A 9,159-nucleotide genomic window follows, 5' to 3' on the forward strand; every position below is an offset into this window, starting at 1 on the left:
TTAATTTTATTATTTATTTGTGGAAACATGGGTTAACCCATTTGACCTAAAATGATTTAATTTCTTACCACCACTTAGATGAAAATACTATTTCTGATAGGTAGATTTTAAAAGTACAAGATTTTATCTTATTGGAATTATTATTTTATTAAGTATGGATTTAATTAATAGAGCTTAATGATGAGAATAAAAAAATGACTTAAATATATAATTCAATGAACATGAATGCAAGTTAATCACTTAAATGTTGGATTTAATAAGAGAGAATTGAGTGCATTGAATATATTTAAATTACCTCTTTTCGACTCATTTAATATCAAGAACCAATTACCCTATTTATCCCTCATTTTTTATCAATAAATTTAAATCCAGAGGGGTAAATTTTGTTCTTAGAAAATTCAGAAATATTATTGAGGTCATTCGTGCTTTTTAAAGTAATAATTTTTTTTTTTAATTTTATCTATTTTCTAATTTTATTATTTTAATCATGGCAACATGGATTAACCCATTTGACCCAAAATGATTTAATTTCTTACTAGCACCTAGATGAAAATACTATTTTTGCTAGGTAGATTTTAAAAGTATAAGCTTTTATGTTATTGGAATTATTAATTTATTAAGTATGGATTTAATTAATAGAACTTAATGATGAGAAGAAACAAAAATGACTTAAATACATGATTCACTGAACATGAATGTAAGTTAATCACTTAAATGTTGGATTTAATGAGAGAGAATTGAATGCATTGAATATCTTTAAATTACCTCTTTTCAACTCATTTAATATCAAGAACCAATTACCCTATTTGCCCTCATTTTTATCAATAAATTTAAATATAGAGTGGTAAATTTTGTCCTTAGAAAATTTAAGAAATATTCTTGAGACCATTTATACTTTTTAAAGTAGTATAATAAATATAGATATGTATAGATTTCCTTTCTTGTAAGGTTAGAGAGAGCCGTTTAGCATGTTCATGGCAAAATTTAGGGGGTGATTGCCACATCAGCAAAATCATATAAAATTTGCTGATGTGGTAGTTATTTTTATTTTAAAAACCAATACGATACAGACATATTGGTGAAGACCCTGTTAAATTGGAATTGCGATCTGCCAACAAAACATGTTCCAACCCTATGAGACTGGGATCCACCATAAAAATGGGACCCGCCATGTATCAGATGTGCAGTATGAAATCATAATGGTAGAGGGTTGGAACGTGTTTTGTTAACAAGCGATCCAGACTCGTTAAATTGTGATTTAGTTAAGATATATAAATTGTATAAATATAACCAAACACACAGTAGTAACGATAAGAGGAAAACATTATTATATGTCTGATAATATATTGGGATTTTCTGTTGTTTGTATGTAAGGATTGTAAGAGTTTAGTGGCAGGGACTAATTAGGATGAATATTGCGGAATTTGAGCCCTAGGGCAGGGATTCATCACAAAACCAATTGACCACTGATTACTGAGTTGTTTAGATCTGAAGAATGAGTTTCCAAGATCGAGGGAAAATTATAGTAATTCCTTTTGAAATCTATTATCGAAATGGATTTTGAGTCCACAAATGATAAGAATTAGATGAGGTAACGTCTTGATGGGACCAAAACAAGAGTTAATTTTGACTGTTGGGGCCAACAGCCTATACTGTTGATGAGAGCACTTTTAGGTTGGGCACGTTCACCGATTCACGCCCATGGCTATGTTTATGGTTAAAAAGAAATAGGGAGTATTGAGTATTTTACCACACTACTCTATGTAAGGTGGCATTCCCAAAAATGTCTTCAACAGCATAGGCTGTTGGCCCCCAACAGCCAAAGTTTTTCCCCAAAACAATACATCAAATGTCACAATTTTCGGATTTAACTCTTCCTTAAAACTAGGGGCAGAGACAAGTATATTGGTGGGGGGTCGTTTGCCCTCCAAACAAAAAGTGGGTCCTTGCCCCCCATCCCCAAACAAAAAAAAATCTGTAATAGAAATAAAACTTCTTAGACTATTTTCTCTAAATCCTACTTTTAATCCCTATCTCATTTTTTTTGTTTAACTTGCCCCCCCCCCCCAAACAAAAAAAATCTGAGAATCAGTGACTTCTCAGCCGCATTGTTTGCACATAGCAGAACCAAATTATATAGCCATGCTCCTTATCCCCAATGACATGGACCAAGAAAGACGATCACTTTATGTGGCCAAGGCTTAAAGCATGGTTTTTAAAAATGACCCAGAGACTGAACTGGTCAGGGGTCCAGTTACCGGCCATTCGACCCGAACGATCGGTCTGTTCCGATAAAAAATAAAAAAATTTTAAAAAAATAAAAAACGATCAAACTGCCCGGATCAGTGATTTGCTGACCAAAATCAATGGTTTTGGGGAAAATTAAAACCGATCACCTGACCGATTCCCAGTTTCCCGATCCGATCGTCCGGTCTGTTCCGATTTTGAAAACCATGGCTCAAAGTATATTGTGGGCAGGTAAATCTATTGCTACGTATATGAGTGGTTCTGAAACTCAATGTGTATTATACAATTTGCATTAATACGTTGTAATATTTTGAACCATGTTTTTAACTTGGCATTTCCATTTTTATTTTGGGTTAAGGAAATAAAAAGGGAAAGAACAGTTTTTCATTAAGATTTGCTTGTTAGAGCTCACATCCTTTTGGTTGTTAGATCTGGTGGGCACAACGTCGTAAACAAGTTCAATGAGCATTTGATAAGTATTTTGATAAGTGTCGAAAGTGGGTTTTAATCTTTTTCAAGGGTGGGATGAGGGTATTTTAAGGAACAGATGTCAAAAAAATTTTCAAGTGCTTATTGAATGTACTTACAATATTGTGCCTACCAGATCTGAACTCGTTCTGGACCTTAAAGATGATCAATCACTCCAGCCCAGTGGAGACTAGGAATCTAGCTGGCATCTTGGCAGGAAAAATAGTTGTAGAAACCAACTTGAGACTCCCCTGAGAGGAGTGCATTTAGGCGGTTGTGAGCAGTTGGTTACAGTAAACAAATTCCTGGATTTAAAAAACAGAGGCTGATGGAGCCTCTGGTTTCTAGATGCTTAGCAAGAGGCAACCAACTCCTAAGAGGAGTACCTTGTTTTTGGTTTTGCAGTTCTTCGAGTAGAGAGGAGAATAGAAGAAGAGGGAGCTAAATAAGTGATTTCGAAGATTTCAGACATCTCAAACAGGCCATGGACGCTGCATTTGCTTCAACAGCTCAAAGTCGGTCTCTCTTTATTTTCAAATCATTTCAGAGCTTAGAATGATCCTTACATGCTTCTAATGTGTTTAGAAGCTCATATAGATGCTAACAATGTAGCTGAAGGGACAAAACAAAGAGAACTGATCATATCATCTTCATATTTTATTTCATTTTATTCTTGAACAATCATAGCTCAACTAGAGTCAAATACTAATGCTTCTTGCTGCATGTCTGAGAGCAAGTATTGACACAGGCCTCCACTTCTTCTGCACCTGCAAAATATTATCAAGCATCTGAGTGAGAAAATGTTATCAAAAGAGAGAGAAAGAGAGAGAGAGAGATCATACCAGGGTTTTGCTTAGTACTGATGTTGGAGCACTTGGAACATGCACAATCCAAATTGCAGCGGTAAAGAGAATCATTTGGAGGAATTGAAATGCACTGTTTCAAGCAACTTACAGCACAAGGTACGGGGGTCTGTTTGGTAACAACACAAGAAGCAAAGCATTTCACGTAACATTGTGGGAAAGAGGCAGATACAGTGGTTGCAAGCATGGACAAGGCCAACACCATAGCCATCACCATAACTGCCCTCATACCATTACCCTTCATCTCCATTCTCAAAAATATTAAACAAAACAAACCCTATTAGCTGATAAAACTTCTCTCAACTCTAAATCAACTATATTCTGCTCTCTTCATCTCTTCAACAAGAACTAGATTTATAGTAAGTTGAACCTGGCTATCCAATGTGCTCATTAATCTACTCATTAATTTCTGGTCACTGGTTGTAAGAGTAAGATGAACCATTTTTAGAAAATAGAGCTGCTTAGCCTTAATAGTGTCAGCACTTTTTGTCATGTGGAAGAGGTCAAGCAAAGCACTAGTGTCAGCGAGAAAATGAAATAATGGAACTGTTGCAGGGTAAAATCATAGGAAATTTGGCCTTTCTTTGTTTCTTTTCTCTCTTTTCTTTTGAGCCCAAATGACAATATACTATCAACCACCAAATCCAGAAATAAAGAGGATCAGATATGGTTGAGCACTCTTGCAAAAAGGATCAGTTGGTTCCAAGTATTAATACTTATGGAGGTGTATTTACAGCATTGGCAGTGTATCAGAGAAGGAAAAAGTTAATTGATCAAATTAAAAACTATTGAGGTTTATATTAGTTTCCTAGCTATTTTTTGAAAAGTTTACTGTATCTTAATTTCGACCCTTTCGCAGCATTTTCGAAATGATCCTAGCAATTCATATCTACATAGGAATTGGGATATGCTCCTCACACAGGGCGCCTCATAATGACTTTACAAACACATTCCATCGTGCATTAGAAACATTTCCTATAAATAATAATATATAAGTACGAGAGATATTTCCAATACATGGTGGGATGTGCCTGTGAGGTCTCCTTACATAGACTATTAAAATACATGTTTCTTTTATACTTAAGGCCATTTGGGAGGGTTTCAGTGTTGCTTTGGGGAGAAGTTATTGAAAATATATAATCTCACCGAAAAATCAATTTTCCCATTCATGAATATGTTTTATTTTATTTTATTTTGGGCTTTTGGACTTTTCACCAAACATGCCTTGAGAGCTTTCGCTGTAAGGCCTACCTTGCAACACCAGAATTGGCTCTGTGAAAAAAACCTTCCCTCCCAAATGGGCACTTAAACTCTTATAAGCTTTAGATTCAGTGTTTATTGATGTATTTATGGGTTTTTAAGTGTATCCATACATTTATTAAGTGTATCTTCAAGTCCATCATTGTATAACCTACAATGTTTAACGTCAGATATGTTCTTTCTTTGTCCAATTACTATCAAATACGTCAAAAAATTGACAAATAGTGCCCCATAATTATGAAACCACACGCTTTGGTTTAATCAATGTCTTCGATTAATAACTTTCTAAAGATAGTTTCACCATTCATCTTCTTCAATGTTCAATTCTTTTGGGGTGGGTTTCTATTTATTTTCCGGTAAGGTTAGAGAGAGAGAGAATAGTTTAGAATGTTCAAGAAAAAATTTAGGGGGGGGGGTCGCGATAAGAAGGATTTTTCTTTTCATACAAAAGCGTTTTCCACATCAGAAAAATCATACAAAATTTGCTGATGTGGCAGTTATTTTTGTTTTCTAAAACAAAATGGTACATATATATTAAGTATTAATTGATGAAGACCCCCTTAAATTGTGTTTTAGGCTTTTAGCTAAGCTAGTTATATAAATAACACACATAGCATGCATTTCTGTAAGAACTTTCTCTCAATCTCAACTTTTTATTTCTTTCTTATTTTCTATTTGATCAAATACAGTAGTAGCCAAGGTTTTAAAAACCGACCTCGAATCAAAACTGTTTTAGCCACCGGTTTCCAGGTTGTTGGTTCGACCATCTGTTCGAATGAATAGCCCCATTTCAACTTAAAAAATAAAAAAAAATAATTAAAATAAAACGACCAAAAACAATTAAAAGTCGATGATTCAACCATTTGGGTCAACGAACCACTGACCAAATCAACAGATTTTGGCCAAGGACCGGGTTAAGGGTGAAATGGAGCCAGTTGCTTGGATGATTCCTAGACTGAACGGTTCAACTCTCTGGGTTAACAGTGCTTCAAAAACCCGATACTAGAGTTCAGAGAAAAGCATTATTACATGTAGAACTGAGTTGCTTTCTAATTATTGTAAATTAAATCCATTAATGCACTCGAATATGTTTTCGTAGAACTATGATTGCATGCAATGGAGTTTTGTTTTTTTTTTTTTTTTTTTAATTTCTTGTTTCTAATAGGATTTTGCCAACTAAATTCTACCTTCCTTGAGTTTATTTTTACACTCAGGTTGAGTGTCAGCTTGATAAAAATGAAAAAAAAAATTGAAACCTTAAGACAATGCTGGTCATACACGTACATCAGTAAGGGTGTCAATGGACCAGTTTTGGATCGGACCCCATTCAATCCATAATGGATTGGACCAATCCAGTCTAAGATATTTATTAGATTGGATTGGACCTGGTCCATCCATCATAAATTTATATTGGGTTGGGTTGGATTAAGCTAATATCTAGCCCTTTGATATAAGATAAGAATATAGGTTGTCAATGAACCAGGTTTGGATTGAAATCAATCTAAATCAAAACGAATTTGAATAGATTAGATGGTCCAGACATTGAATTAGACCGATTCAAAATGGTCCAAAAATATTCATTAAATTGAATTGAACCTGGTCCATTTATAGTGGAATCACATTGGACTGAATAGGATTGAACCAAATCCAATCCAATTGACACCCCTATACATCAGTGAGGGTGCTCTAAAGGATGCTTGAAATCCCCAATTGCAAAATTTTTTCCTACTATCGATTTGAATAATTTGGTGGATTCATGTATGTCTAGAATGAATTTGGACCTCTTACATTTTACGCTTATGCTAAGTCACTAACAAATGAAAACTCGTTAAAATTCACATGGGGAACCAAAATGTACTCAGTGGCGGAGTTGGGATTTTTTTTCTTTTTGATGGAGAGGGCCAAGTTAAACAAGAAAATGAAATAAGGAGTACTAGAAAAAATAGAGCTTCAAGAAAATTGGACGGAAAGGTTTGAATTTATTATAAATGTTGGTTTAAGAAAAAGTTTGTGGGAAGGGGTAAGGATCCCCCATCTCCGCCCCACAACGTTCCACAGCACATATCCCTGTCGTATATTAAGAACATTTTCTGATAATAGCATCAAAACCGATAATATTATCATTAAGAGATGTTCTCAATACACAGCAAAGATGTACTGTAGAGCGTTGTGGGGCGGAGATACTAACTCAACACTTTAATTCACATGGGGAATCGAAGTATACCACCCGTGCTGCATGCTGATGAGTTCTATAACCAATATATCAGCCGATATGAATGGATACGTATTGATACCTTAAAAAATGTTCAGACTGAAACAATCTCTCTCTTTCTCTCTATGTATTAAAATATATAAAGACTTGATCATAAAATTCAAAGTATCTTTGTACGCTACAGATGTTCTCTGCTGCTGATGCATGTCTATAGCGTCTTCTGATAGTAGATTCCGCCTCAGACTTTTTTTTTTTTTTTTAATTTTAAATTTTACTCCAGGTGGGCGGCCACCTAAAATTTTTATTAAACAAACCACTAATAGGACATGACAATAAGGAGTTCGGCCTCAGACCTGGTGATAAGGAAAAAAAAAAGATATGCATCGATATATTGCAATATTTAAAAAAAAAGGAAAAAAAAAGATTTTTACTAATAAGAGAACTAATCTTAGTCTGCCAAGCACCTTCATATTTTAGTTTTATTGAGGAGCCCACCTGCTCACCTACTGAACATAGCTTGGCAAGTTCTCCTACTGAAAATAGCCTGGTCAAATCTAGTAAAGAAAATAGAGAGATTTTCTACCATAGAGAATATAATTCAGTTAGCCAAATGAGGAAACCCTCTGTTAGGAAGCTACCCAACTATTAGTAGGGTGTTAATTGGATTGGATTTGGATCAATCCGATTCAGTTCAACGTGAGTCCATTAAAAATGGATTAGGTCCAATATTCAGTTAATATTTTGGACCGGTTTAATTCATTGTCTGAATCATCTAATCTGTTTAAATTCATTCTAATTTAAATTGGTTTTATACCAAATTAAGTTAGGGGTTTGAGAGCCTTAGTTTGCACCAAACAAGCAATGGCGCCTCTCGATCTAGCGCGCTAATGCGTGCAGTAGTTTTTCAGCTTGGATCGAAGTTGGAAATTCTCCATCGCCCGCCAGCAGCAGAGGGGGTTTGATTCCCGTTATACGCGATGTGGCGAAAAAGACTGATTCAACGAAATATGCCTTGCCTGCATTAAGATTTAAAACTTGTCGTCCACTTCCAGGAAAAGTTCGGAACAGAGAACTTACAATAATACAACGCGGCATTCTCCGAAGATTGAGGAACAAGAAGAGATCTATTAAGAGAAAGATTTATCCGAGAGAAAATCTTAACAGTTACATCCAATCCAACCCAATATAAATTTTATTAGGGACGGACCAGGTCCAATCTAATTTAATAAATATTTTGGATTAAACTGGTCCAATCGAATGTCTTATTAGTCCATCCAATCTGTCTTAATTGATTTTGGGTCCAGTCTAAAACTGGTCCATTGACACCCTTACAGCTAGGTTGTTGCCTTTCCAAGGAGGAAAATTCTCTCCATTAACTTGATTGTTAAATAATAAGAGATATTGGGAGTGGAGTTCAGTCATTGGAATTAACTGAGTTTGTAGAGAGAAAGGACAAGATATGGCTATTCAATGGGATTTTGGTTCCCATTGACCAAGAATTCCATGTTCTTTTTTCAAATTAATGTGGGGATTGGGGAAAGTTTATTTTCCTAGGTATCACTTACCTGAATAAATGATACCCATCTCATAGGTGGATAAATAACGTTTTCACCTGGGGGGAAAGTTTCCAACACTTGAACGGGACAAAAATGCCCCTTTTAATAATAGATTTTTATGGCTAAAATGGTCATTTTCTTTTTTTACTTGAAAAATAAAAAAGCATAAATAAATAAACTTACCTAGGTAAATGTTTTCAAGAAAAAAACTTACCAAGATAATTGCATTTACCCAAATAAATGATTTACCGAAAAATGAACAAAACCTAATATTTATGCAAAATAAATGTAAAACTCCACTCTGATTTAGATTTGTTGACATTTGGATAGAGTAAAGTTTTACATAGAGAATCAATGTAAAGCCTCATCAAGCATAAAGTTTTACATCAATTACCGATGTAAAACTTTATACTTTTTATCATGGTTTTCAAACTATAACAATCACCTATTATACGATTAAGTGTAAAAGATTATCACATATTATTCTGATGACGTTTTACACCAGATCCAAGCGAAGCCGTATGATTTGATAGCTAAAGTGACAAGACAGAAG

Source organism: Nelumbo nucifera, chromosome 8 (genome assembly GCF_055504915.1).
Source record: "Nelumbo nucifera cultivar China Antique chromosome 8, China Antique-T2T, whole genome shotgun sequence".
NCBI lineage: Eukaryota > Viridiplantae > Streptophyta > Magnoliopsida > Proteales > Nelumbonaceae > Nelumbo > Nelumbo nucifera.